We start from the raw sequence: 13,480 nt of genomic DNA, 5'->3' as shown, positions 1-13,480 counted from the left end.
ATTTGTATTTTGACTTAATGGAACAAGAAGAGAACATGAACTAGAGGGAGTTGTGCTAATATTAAGACGCTTGAAAGTTCAAAATGTCGTCTTTTCTCTTTGTACTTATCACAGACTGAGGAATTCATTATAAAAAATATGTCATTCACAACTTTAATAACATACTTTAGAAAAAACTAGTAAGAAAGCCATTTGGAAGGTGAAACTTCAACTTTGTTTTCAAATAAGTGGTCATAATTTTTCTTTTTACAGAAAATGTTCATATATACAGTATATCTCAATGAATTTTGGGGCTTTCAGGTAAAGACCAGCGCTGTTCATACAAAAATCTATGAGTAGAGGTTAGTAGAGATCATCTGTTCTTAAGCTGGGACATCATCCATTCAAGTCCTTGGCATCATTCCCCACCAGTAAGAGCACAGCATACTTAGATATGCAACTGGTGATCTTTAATGAAAATTCCTTTCAAGAACTGAAATATATCTGCTAGAGTCATGTATTCTTTAACATCGTGTTTATTGGCAAAAATCAGCAATCCACCTTTCTTTACATGGTTAGTGCTAGTATTTTGTACAGTTTATTTCTAATTACAGTAGTCCTTTCTGTCTCCTCTGTCCCCAACAACTATCAGCAACTCTATGTTAGTATACTAAGTGTTCCATGAAGAATCAAGAGGAATCAAGAGATTTTTGGCCACCAATATCGCACATTAGGAAATGTGTATTATTAATCACTACCTCTTCTACATTCTTTGGTATTATGGGGGATGTATATACAGCTTCATTCATAGAAAACTGATAGAGGATGATGGTATTCCCTGAATGATCCTACCCCAGGATGATGATTTCATGTTGCTGATGTTGAATATTGTCTATACTTTGGTAAAGGGAATTTCCACTCTTGGGGAGCAAACCCCCTCTAGCTTCCCTGGGCATCTGGCCTCCACTGGCTCAGGTGAGTGGGAGAGAAGAACTAGAGCCTCCACTTCTGCTGCTCCTGCTCCTTCCTTGGCTTCAGGCCACTCCCAGGCATTTGCAGAGAGGTCTCTCTGCTCTGCTCAAGGCCCAGACTTGCTGCATTGTCTGCCAGGAGCCTCTCTCTCTCTCTCAGTCTCTCTCTCTCTCTCTCTCTCTCTCTCTGACTTATACACACCTAACCATAACTTCTGGAGGAATAGGTAAAGAGTGTGAATCAGGGAGACATCTATAATTTGCCAGTGTGGGCACACATGCATGTATTTGGTTCTCTGTTATTTAATAGTTCATAGCAGAGTCCAGTGGATCCTTGCTTCACTACAAACCCACATGCTCTGGATACTCACAAAGTTGATAAAAGTGAGTTTTATTTAAAGGATGTTGTCACTTACTCTGAAATTACCAATAGGTCTCAACATAGAGGTTAGCATATATATGTATGATTTATTATCCTCATTAGCCAAAGAATTCATTTAATTTCTTTAATTTTATGACTTCAAATTCAATTAACACTTTCATATGTAACCTAGCTAGAAGCCATTGACTTTAGCAGTCAGAAAGAAAACTGACATTTGATTTCTCCTTGACTTTTCATAACTTAAAAGTGCCAGAATAATTGAAAAAGACATTAATCTACTGTATAACTTTTAATTCTATACTGACCTTTACTTTTTTACGTTGCGGTATGGCGTGTGTTTGTATATTTAGGGCCTCCCTGTAAGAAGTAGTTACTCAACATCAATAATAACATTTTTGCACACAAAACTATCCAAAAAAGGTCTTTCATAGACTATCTAATCTAGAAATAGATGATATTAGTATCATGAATAAGTCCAGCTGTAGCTGGCTAGCTACCTTGGACCTTGCTTTAGTGATAATGGAAATTGATACAAACACAACAGCATGAGTTTAAAAGCAAAAGCATTAAATTGGAATATGGGAGAAGATAGGAAAAGGACTCATTCTGATGAAGAGTGGTACATTTGCAAAGAAGAGGATGGCTTTTAGAGATGATGTGGTAAAGTGGGATCTGTAGATCATTATATCCATCCTGGTTTCACAGGTCTAGAGGAATCCTCTTTACTTGAGTTCCAATTTGGATCTGCTGAGAGAAGTTCTCATGACTCAGGGAAGTCCGTCCTGTGAGCTCTCCTAAGGTCCAAGTGCTCATAAGCTTAGGGCACTGGAGACTTCTGGACATAGGTATTCTTAGTCTTGAAAGGTGATGAGATAAGCTTGGTAAATTTAGGGCTAATAAACCTGGTTGTGCCAATTTTTAGTCAAACACTCCTAAAGACTAACATGCTTCTATGCAGAGCTGAGAAGTATTTGACTCAGCTTTGAAAAATGAACATCAAGTCTTATTCTGTTTTAATTTCCTTTTAAGTATCTGGAGATCCAGGTGAAGAGACCTAGTTTTTAGGAAAAAAAAAAGAGAAATACTTTTAAGTTCCTTTTTATCTCAGAAGAAAACACAAATTGTGCTTTTAATGAGTAACAGGTTATTGGCCCAGGAGTTTATTTGTTCTATGACCCTATGGTGGTTCCTGTGTCACAATTAAGTTCTAATCTTTTATATTCAACAAATTGCCATGGTTCCATTAGATCACAGAAACATTTTTGTATGCAGAATTGTGTATATTTTTCAAACCTTAGGTACGTCATTAGATAAAATAATTCTATATCTAAATAAAGCAAGGCAGACTCACTTGATTTCAGTCTGTTTTGGATGAAGTTGAAAATGATAATATCTAGTTGACAAATACTATAAAATAAAATCCAGATTAGCTGTTAACAATTGTGTGATATGCTCCTATATGTGTAAAACAGATACTTAATTTTACCAAGGGATTTGGGTATCCTGTAAACTTTTCCCAAGCTTCTTTTCCATAAAAGACATTTCTAATGTATTATCTTGTTCTGAAACTTATTAATACATATGGAAGCTACCGAAGCGGGGTCTTTATAGGTTAAGTTTTTATTAATTTTATTAATTACTTTTATTATCATCTTAATATTATTCATGATTACATTGATTACTAAAAATTAATCCACTGAATGATTCGTTTCACAGACATTAAAGGGAAAATGCAATTGCTTCTCATTGTTGAGCATATCCTCCCAAAAAAGGAGTGGCTCAGTTATTTCTAGTTCCTCACACCTTGAAACTGTGGGAATTATTTCTTACTGGTTTCCAGTTTCCCCCTTTCTGTTGACTTTGACCTTGTGGTGTACTTTATGCCTCACTAAAAGTATGTTAATGAGGCCTGCCTAATTGAAATGGAAATCTCTTCAGAACACCCTGTGATTAAATTTATTGTAAATCATAAACAAAGGCTCTTTTAGATATACAGAACTTTGCATATTGATTCATACTTAAGTGCTTAGGCCCTTATGGGTTGCTTATTTGTCAAATAAGCTGCTCCCATTTTGTAATCTTTCAAACGTAAAATATATTGCAGAAAAAGTAATGGTTTCTAAATTTAAAAATCTCAAATATGAATTAAAAGGGCCCATGAGAAAGATAACAAAGAAAAAATGATTTGAGAAAACAATGGGATTATTTTAACCTTTAAATAAATCAAACCGAAGCTGCATATGTAGAAAAACAAAAAGGAGTCACCTTCTTCCTTAGCCACAGTGTTTGTGATGAAGTAAATATTAATGCTATTAAATTGATTTTTATATTTATTCATTTGTCTCCATGGAGGATTTACTTCCTTATTTTTTTTGTTTTCATTTGTTATTAGTACCTGTTTTCATTACCTGTTTGCACTACCCATGAGGAGTTGTCACACATATAAATTCTCTTGATTCCTTTCCCATTTGAAAAATATCTACCTGATTGTTTCTTATTATCTATTTTTAATTTTGCTCTTTATTTATAGTTTGAGACTCAGAAACAATGATATTATCAAAAAAAGAAAGAAAAGAAACGTGATATTTAAGCTTAGGTCTGATTTAATTTCATTTAAGACTGCATTTTCAACATGCATCCATTTTCATACAAATAACTCAAATCTATTTTTATTTAGGGTTGAGTAGTACTCTATTGTGCATAAATAATACATTTTCTATATAATTTCATCTAAGAACATATAGGCCACTTCTGTATCATTTCCCTGGCCAGCAGTGTTGAATTTTTTTATGTATTTTTTGTCCATTCATATTCTTCTGTTGACAAATATCTATTCATTTCAGTTGCTCATTTTTGGATCACTCCATTTATTTGGGGAGGTCTTACATTTTTGAGTTTTTATATATTCTAGATATTAGGACTCTGGCTGATAAAGTTTTACCTTCCATCAATCATTCATTTTAACATTTAGATCTTTCATCCATTTTGATTTTAGCTTAGAACATGAAGAGATATGTATGTCTAGATTCAGTCTTTTGCACATGGATAGTCATTTTTCCCAGAACCATTTATTAAAGAGATAATCATTCCTCTGTATGTTTTTGGCCCCCTTATGAAATATTAAATAGTTGAATGTGTCTGGGGATATTTCTGTATTCTTCCTTCTGGTTCATTTATCCACATGTCTGTTTTTTATGTCACTACCATGTTGATTTTGTCACTGTAGCTTGGTACTGTAACTTGAAGTGTAAGATTGTGATGCCTTCTGCTTTGCTCTTGTTGCTCAGGACTCCCTTTGTTATTCTGGTTCTTTTCTATTCCATACAAATTTTATGATTGTTTTCACTAGATCTGTGAGGAATAATATTGGTACAGTAAGTCCCTGACTTATGAGTAAATTCTGTTCCTGGAGAACATTCTTAAGTTGGATTCATTCATAAGTCCAATAAAGTGAGTCTCTTTTACTCCTTTGACATGAATATGCAATGCAAAGCATTAAAAACCTTAACATGTTCCATGATCTTGTCCTTGCTCTTTAGAATTTTGGCAATGATTGAATGATTCATGTTATAAGAACGAGTGCTGTCTACCATCTTTTCACCTCAATCCAGTCTCTCTATTTTCACTTTTGTTTCCATAGTTACTGCTTTCCACTTCCTAGCAGTCGTGACCACATCAGCATTGCTTTTCCACCTGCTTCCAGACACCCTGGGCTCTGACTGACCACTGTACTATTATCCACTCTTGCAACGTGCAGCAAGCACACAGCAGCACAGCTGTGACACATGAGCTGCTTCCGTGATTTGGTCACATCTATGAGTGTTAGTAATTTGAGGTCTGTTTGTATCTGTGAAAGTTTCCAATTTTAATTTTTGTAAGTTGGGGACTTACTGTATTTTGATTGGCATTGCTTCAAATCTGTATATCAGTGTTGGAAGTATAGCCATACTGACAATAGTGGTTCTGCCAATGCAAGAAGAAGAGATACCTGATCTGTTCATTTTCTGATATCCTCTCTGATCTCCTTTTTCACAGTACTGTAGGTTTTGTTTTAGATTTTTTTTTACTTCCTTAATTTGGTTACTTCCTAAAAATTTAAATTTTTGACGCTACTGTGAATAACATTCTTTTCCTAATTTCTTTCTCAGTGAATTCATTATTGGTGTAAAAGAATCCTGTTGATTTTTGTGTGTTGATTTTGTATCCTGCTACATTGATGAATTTGATTATTAATCCCTGGAGTCTTTTTGTGAAAATTTTCAAATCTTCTATGAAAAAGATCATGTCATCTGCAGATAATGATACTCTAAATTCTGCCTTTCCTGAATGTATCCATTTTAATTCTTGTTTTGGCTCATTCCACTGCCTAACATTTCAAGTATTGTGTTGAGCAGGAGTGGTGATAATGGAAATCTTGTCTCATTCCTGATTTTAGAGAGAAAGTTTTCATTTTTACCCCCACTTAATATGATGTTGGCAGTAGGTTTGTCATAAATGGCTTTTATCAGATTGTGTTAAGTAGTTTCTATGCTTATTTTCTTCAGGGTTTTTTATCATGAATGGTTGTTAGATTTTGTCAAAGGCTTTTTCAGCATCTATTAGCATGATCATGTGACTTTTGTTCATGGTACTGGTTTATGTGATGTATTACACTTATTGATTTGCCTATGTTGAACCATCCTTGCCTCCCCGGGATGAAGCCTATTTGGTTGTGGTGTATGATCTTTTTGATAATTTATTTCATTCTGCTTGACAGTACCTTTTTGAGAATATTTACATCTATGTACATTAACTTGATTGGCCTGTACTTCTCTTATTTGGTTGGATCCTTGTCTAGTTTTAGAATCAGTATGCTAGCTTTCAGGAATGACTTTGGGAGTATTTCTTCCTTTTTGATTCATTAAAGAGTTTAAAGAGTAATTTTAGATATTTCCTGAAGATTTTAGAGAATGTGGCAGTAAATCCATCAAGACTTGGGCCTTTCTTAGTTGGTAGGTTTTTTATTGCTGCTTCAATTTCATTGCCTGTTATTAGCTTATGTAGGGTTTCTTCTTGGTTCAGGTTTGGTAATTCATATGTAGCTAGGAATTTATCCATTTTTTCTGAATTCTCCCATTAATCAGCATAAAGGTTTGTGAAGTAGGCATTAATTTTCTGTATTTCAGCAATGTTCTTTGTGATATTTACCTTTTACATTTCTAATTACATTAATTTGGATCTTTTTTCTCTTTTATTTCATAATGTTAACTAAAGGTTTCTCTATTGTATTTGTTCTCTCAAAGAACCAATTCATCAATTCATTGCTTCTTTTATTGTTTTAGTTAGTCTTCATTTCACTGCTTTTGCTCTTATCTTTAAAATTTTCTTCCTTGTGTTAGCCTTAGATTCAGATTGTTCTTTTTCTAGAAACTTGAGGTGCATAAAGTTAATTTTTAGGGCTTACTCTATTTTTCTGATGTGGGCATTCACTCCAGAAACCAACCTCTGAGAAGTGCTTTCATTCTGCCCCATAGGTTTGGGCATGTTTTACTGGAATTATCATTTGATTCCAGGAACTGTCTAATTTCTTCTGTGACCCATTGATTATTCAAAAGGGTATTGTTTAATTTCTATATTTTTGGATAATTTTTGTGATTTATTTTGCCTTTGACTTCTAGTTTCATTACACTATACTCTGATAATATATATGGGATAATTTAATTCTTTTGCAATTACTTAAGCATGCTTCATTAGTATATAATGTTCCATTTTGGAGAAATTCCCATATGTTGGTGAGGAGACTGTTTATTTTGTTATTGGATTAAAAATTTTGTAGATCTCTATTAACTTCATTTGTTCCAAGGTTTGGTTCAACCCTGACATTTCTCTGTTGATTTTTTTCTAGTTTATCTATCTGATTATTTGTGACACAGGGGTACTGAGATCCCCCAATATAATTGGTGTTGGTGTTTTTCTGATCATCCACAGTTTGTATATCTTCTTGGTTCAATTTTAGCAATTGATGTCTTAAAGAATTTATCCATTTTTTCTTGATGTTTATCAGATCTTTTATGTCCAGTAGAGCATGTTTTCTGCAGCTGAGTCTGCCATTATAAGGTCATATGTGCTTATGATTGTTATTTTTTTCTTGTTTATTTGTTATCTTACCCAATATTTAATGACCTTATTTACCTCTTCTGATCAGTTTTGGCTTAAAGTCTAATTTGTCTTAAAATAGGACACCTACTCTTTTTTGTTTTCAGTTGCCATTGCATAGGCTATTGGTTTGTATTTACTGATTTTTAGTTATAATTTCCTATTCCAGTTAATTATGTTTCTCATACACAGCAAACTGTTGGATTTTGTTTTTTGATCCATTTTACCAATCTGTATTTTGATTGGAGGCCTGAGAACATTCATATTCATCTCAGTAACTGAAAGATTTGGACTTATTTTGGTATTCTATTATATTCTAGTTGCTAATTTTCTTTCTTTCCCTCTAAGTAACTTCTCAGTCAGCTAAGTATATTCATTTTATTGTACCTTTTGCCATTATTAGCTTCATTACCTCTTTCTATATTATCCTTGAGAATTGTTTGGTGTGTTGCTTTGTTGGTCATGAATTTCTTTAAGTGATCTTTACCATGGCACTATCTTAGTTCTCCATCAATTTTGTTTTTTATCCTGGTTTATTAATCATACATACTTACAATTCTTGATCAATGATCTCTAAATATGTGCCTGTTTTTTACTTAAATACAAGGTAATCCTGGTAAATTCTATCACAGCAGCATGAATGATATCATTGGTCTATGGTATGTTTTCTTTGTGAAAAAATAAAACAAAATTCTGTAAAAAAATAAGAATAACAGCAGTTAATATCATTATTTTAAAAGTAGTTAATCAGATTATATGATATAGACAAAAATAGTATCTTTTACAAAGAAGAAACTAGTTATAACACAAAACTTTCTTTTCAATATCCCCATGAATTTTGAAAGACAATTTTGCATGTTATATCAGTACCAGCTGGAATCTGTTTTCTTTTAGGGATTGAAACACTTCAGTCCAACCTCTCTTGGTCATTCAGATTTGTGTTACAAAGTTTGCTGTAATTTTAATGAGTTTTTCTTTATAAGTGATCCATTGCTTTTCTCTAACAGCTTTTAAGATTCTGTTCTTGCACTGCACTTCTAGGGTTCTGGCTATGATGTTTTGTGGAGAATTTCTTTCCTGATCATCATTTTTTCAGGTTCTATATGCTTCATTCTTCCATATATTAAATTATATTCCAATATTTGGAAAGTTCGTTGCTATAATTTTTGTGACAATTTTTATGCCATTTGTTTTGTTTTCGGATTTTTCACAAATACAATTAATGTTAGCTTAGTTTTCTTTGTATCAGCTGTTGAATATATTTTTAATGTTCTCTTGTTTTTAAGGTATGTCTCAATAGCTGGTCACAAACAGCAGTTCTGTCTTCTAACACTCTGTCCTCACACTGCTTACTTTTGCAGCCCATACTTTGAATAGAATTTTTAATCTCCTGAATTTTTCTTTGTTATCTTTTCATGGACTTAAAATCTTTTCCATACTGAACATTCAAGTTAGCATATTTTGTTTAGTTCAGCTAGCCTTTCATCATTGTTTTCTATAGACTTTCTTACCATTTTGTGTACTGGGTCCTTTATTTGTTTAGTTATATCTTCTTTGAACTTATCTTTATATCTTCTTTGAACTCATCAAACACCTTAGTGATCTGTTATTTTTTATCTACTATAGTATCTTTTCTAATATTGTACCTGTGTTGGTTTTGACTTACCCCCCTTCAGTGCCCCATGGATCAGCATTGGGGAAGTTGAGAGCTTTTGGAGGCATTTTGTTACCTTGTTTTCTTGTGTTTTTAATTTTTGTTTGGTTCTTTTGTTGAGGCTTATGGATTTATGATAGTGGGAGACTTTGTAGTTACTATGGAGATCTCTTTAGTTACTGTCTGCTTTTCAGTGACACAGTCTGGGTGTGGCTAATTATAAGTCTCCACCTCTGTCCAACAATCCCACAATCTTCATTTATTTGGGAGAGGGAGGCTGCCATGTATTGGGCTCAGTACCCAAAGTTGCTGTACTGTTAATGACACCAGGGCAATCCAGATATTGGTTTACAGAGAAAAAAAAAACAGGAACATTAATAGTGTCAAAGACAAACTGGACATTTATATACCCTAAGAACCACTAATGTACCACATCCTTAACCATAGAGAAGAGACCTGCAATTATAGTACGAACATTAAGACAAATAAAAAAATTGACCTACTGTAAATATCTATTAAATGAAACATGTTTACATTCACTAACAATAAAACAATATTCAACAATAATGTCATTATATTAACTAAATATTTATATTTGTAAAGGTTAATTGTTAAACTGGTAAAGATAGAGAAGCTGAGGAATCAGAGAATGAGAAAAGTAAAAGTTTAAATATTGATCAATGGACATTGTGGAGGAAAGAAAAGTGAAATAGAGAATCCTAGTGAGGAGTAAAAAGAAATTAATAGTAATAGATAACACTGGCAGAAAAGAATGAATGAGAAAAAGAAAAAACAGAGAACAAAGTAAAGAAAAATAGAAAGAAGTAGGAAAAATATTGAAAGAAGAAAAGAGAAAAGAGAAAAACAATCCCAGCCACATCCTCAAAAAAAATGAAGGAAAAAGAGAGAAAAAATTGAGTCCATTAAAAGAAATTCATCAGTTTTTTTTGAATGAGTGATTTGAAGAATCTGCAGCCTTGGAATCCAGTAAGTCCAGATTTTCTCTACCTAGCTTTATGGGCTGTGGGTTTGTGAGGTGCCCTGCCTGCTGCAGAAGTTCTCTGTCTATACCCCCAGCATGTGACAACCATTAGAGCTGAAGCATGCTCTTTTTGACATTGGTATTTGAAAAGCTATCAGCCCTTTGATCGTTGCTGGTTATAGGTTATGGAGCAAGTGTTGAAGCAGATTTTTGGACTTGCTAACATTGTCACGTCCAGTCTCCTCTGAAAGCCACACTTTTTGGCCTAGATTCTCACTAGAGAGGGCAGGACCTGTGTCCTTCCCATCCTGATTTTAATATCTCAGGGGTCTGTCTAGCCCACATCGCCTCTGTGGCTATCCCTCATGGCTGTATCTCACCCACTAGCTGTGGGAGGGTAACACTGGAAACTCTGAGGTGGAGTTGTCTTGTAGCTGTTCTGTAGCTCAGTCTTAAATAATTAACCCTGTCCTGCACTGGGTTTCTTCTCCAACTCTCCAAAGGAGTCACTTTCAGAAGAAAACCCCACACAATTTGTGTAGTTTACAAAATCCATGGGCTTTTCTTGAGGCTGGCACTACTCACCAGGTTCATTATTTCTACATGGAGCTGCCAGCTCTCTGGGGTTTACCTTGAATCCTGGGGTATTGGCCTTGTCCACAGTCAGTTTGTTCTGTTGGTCAGCAGTTTTGCTGACTAGTGTCAAGGGAAAAAAACAAACCACATATACACAAAGTGAGTTTGGTGGTTAAACGCAGCTAGGTCCACGGGCGTGGAGCACTAACTAAACTGATTTTTTTTAAAAAAATCTTCAATCTCTGAGGAAACAGTTTAAAATTTTTAACTCTCATTTTATACTATAGCAATTTCAGGAATGTTTGTAACATCGTTGAGGTCCTTTTAAGTACTGTTCTTGTCATTTTTACATAGTTAAAAATATACAAGGTGATGTACTTTTCATTATAATTCAATAGGAGCATGAGTCTAGGATATGAGAAAATGCTTTCAAAAGTTTCTCACATCTGATCTTTATCCAATTAGTCAAAATATATTTATTGAAAGTTTACTGGGTACACAAACATGCAAAAGCTTATGTTTCTCCACCTAAATAATTTAAGTTATAATGGAATTACAAAATACTGTATTTTACAAATGAAGCATGGGTGTTTGATAAAAGTAGTGAGAGTGAATAAAGCTAAGCAAAGATCAAAAAATCAGTATACATGTGGAACATAGCATTGAGAAAATTTTTCAAAGATGCTTATGATTTTATTACCTTTTTTCTGTTTCTTGGTCCTAAAATTTTAAAAAATCTTGTGAGGAATCATGGTTGTTTTATCACCATTTCTTCGAAGGTGCTAAGTCTGTAGTATAACCTTCCACCTTACAAACTATGTACGAAACTACACCTACATCACTGGATGATCTAACCACTTGGCATATCTTAAAGACGTGTTTTTAACAATTTTACTTGAAGGAACTGTTTTTTGCAGTTCCAAATGTATCAGACCCTGCCGAACAAAGACATTACATCAGGCTTCACACAACTCCTGCCTATCTCTAGAACTGAGATGGATGGATAATAGAACTACCTGGACCTGATAAAGACATTTCTGGGATGACATTTTTATTCCTTCTCCTCACATAGAGAAATAGGTGTCAGTGAATTTTATGGCTTGAAAACTCCCAGACTTTCAGGAGGTGTCAGAAGTAAGAGTTGTCAGTCCTCTCATGGTCTACCTGTCCAATATGAGGACTGCAGATTGGATTCTACACAGAAGAGTCCCAAGAAGGAAAAGGGCCATTCTGACTTCAACATGGTAATGATTTGAAAATACATCATCAACTTGCAGAGGTTGTTCATGCAAAGAGCTTCAAGAGGCATAACCCTTGGGCACTCAAAGAAGTATAGCAATTTTCCATGAAGTAATGAGTACTCCAGATATGTATATCAATATGAGACTGAGCAGTGCTGTCTGGGTCAAAGGAATAAGGAATGTTGATGCCATATCCATATTTAACTGCCCAAGCAATATAACAAGGATGAAAATTCACCAAACAAGCTGTATATTATGGTAACGTGTGTACACATTGCGACTTTCAGAAATCTATAATTAATGTGGCTAACAAATGAACTCTAATTGTCAAAAAAATGTTAGTTAACTGCAAAAAACAATGCTTTGTAACTTTGTAGATGGATCCTAATTTCTTGCAGTTGAGGTCAAAATTCTTGGACAGGTTTGGGCAATCCGGCAGATTTTGCTTTTAATCTTACAATTTATGTAGCTTAGAATGGTGAATTTGTATGAATGCATATTCTCATGTATCTCTCATTAGAGCATCATTTAGAGTAGTTTTATTGCCCTGAATCATCCCTATGTTTTACCTATTGGTCCCTTACCCATCCAGCAACTAGAGCACTGAAAATCTGATGCTTTTATTATCTGTATAGTTTTGCTTTCCAGAAATGTCCTATAATTGATTCATATGTTATGTACCCTTTTTCAAATGGACTCTTTCACTTAGTAATATGGATTTACCATTCCTCCATGACTTTTTATGGCTTGTCAGATAATTTGTATTACGAAATAATATTCCAGTATATGGATGTTGCACACTTTTTTTATCTGACCCCCTATCAGGGAGAAATATGTGGTTTTTAATTTGGGGTACTGTGTGGATATAGCCACTATAAACAGTTGTGTGTAATTTTTTTGCATACTCATACATTTTCAATTCAGTTGGATAATTTGTTGGACCATATGCTAAGATTATGATAGTTTTAGTAAGTATCTATAAAATTGGCTTGTCAGCATTTAAAAAAATTTTTGTTACATTTTAGGTATTCTAACAGATGTGCATTAGTATCTTCTTTTACAAAAAGGCATTATTTTTGATCTTGGGGGAAAATGTCTAGTTTCTCGAAATATGGTGTTAACCATAACATTCTTTGATAGATTTTATAAACTTCCTTTGTCCCTAATTAACTGAGAATTATTACAATTAATAGGTTCTTTATTTGTTCATAGCTTTATATCAATAGATTGATATGACTCTTTATCATACTGATAGACTTAATTATATTAATTTATTTTCATATTTGAAGCAGGCTTTTATACTAGAATAATTTTCACTTGGTTATGTGAATGATTTATTACTATTTAGTGAATTGCTGAATTTTACTTGATAATATTTTGCCAAGTCTACATGCTCTTGTAATCAAAATTCTACAGTTTACTCTTTCTTGTCTTTGGGTATTGATATTATACAAGTGTCACATATTAGTTTGATTTTATAGAATTCCTGTAAAAATAAATGGAATGATTGTTATTTCTCATCATTGGTCTTCCTTTATCAAAATTTTCTGAGAAATTATA

At 33.7% G+C, this 13,480-nt stretch overlaps 1 protein-coding gene and 1 pseudogene across 12 annotated transcripts in view; one reads left to right on the top strand and one right to left on the bottom strand.

Annotated features, from left to right (window-relative positions):
* Sntg1 (syntrophin gamma 1) overlaps positions 1-13,480 on the top strand; it is an 835,631-nt gene that overhangs the window by 368,307 nt on the left and 453,844 nt on the right. The gene's annotated exons all lie outside the window — the stretch shown is intronic.
* LOC101698414 (ADP-ribosylation factor-like protein 5A pseudogene) lies at positions 353-850 on the bottom strand (annotated as a pseudogene).

The sequence above is a fragment of the Heterocephalus glaber genome, unplaced genomic scaffold, assembly GCF_053883595.1.
Source record: "Heterocephalus glaber isolate CG9 unplaced genomic scaffold, H.glaber_assembly_v1.0 deba00000281, whole genome shotgun sequence".
Classification (NCBI taxonomy): domain Eukaryota; kingdom Metazoa; phylum Chordata; class Mammalia; order Rodentia; family Bathyergidae; genus Heterocephalus; species Heterocephalus glaber.
The sequence above is the reverse complement of the archived record's forward strand: the minus strand, read 5'-3'. Positions and strand labels throughout refer to the sequence as shown.